Source organism: Scylla paramamosain, chromosome 17 (genome assembly GCF_035594125.1).
Source record: "Scylla paramamosain isolate STU-SP2022 chromosome 17, ASM3559412v1, whole genome shotgun sequence".
Classification (NCBI taxonomy): Eukaryota; Metazoa; Arthropoda; class Malacostraca; order Decapoda; family Portunidae; genus Scylla; species Scylla paramamosain.
This window is the reverse complement of record NC_087167.1, coordinates 23,754,291-23,754,797: the sequence shown is the minus strand read 5'-3', so window position 1 is coordinate 23,754,797 and position 507 is coordinate 23,754,291.

Sequence of the window (507 nt, the reverse complement as noted above, 5' to 3'; positions counted from 1 at the left end):
TGGACGATTCTGGGCTTGTTCCTCCCTCTCCTCCACCCTCTGACAACTTCATGCCACCTATTAAAATTCTTCGCAATGATGTTTTCCATGCCCTCGCTGGCCTAAACCCTCGGAAGGCTTATGGACCGGATGGGGTCCCTCCTATTGTTCTCCGAAACAATGCCTCCATGCTTGCACCTTGCCTATTCAAATTCTTTCAGCTCTGTCTGTCAACACTACCTTTCCTTCTTGCTGGAAGTTTACTTACATTCAACCTGTTCCTAAAAAGGGTGACCGTTCTAATCCCTCAAACTACCATCCTATTGCTTTAATTTCCTGCCTATCTAAAGTTTTTGAATCTATCTTCAACAGGAAGATTCTTAAACATCTATCACTCCACAACCTTCTATCTGATCGCCAGTATGGGTTCCGTCAAGGCCGCTCTACTGGTGATCTTCTGGCTTTCCTTACTGAGTCTTGGTCATCCTCTTTTAGAGATTTTGGTGAAACTTTTGCTGTTGCCTTGGA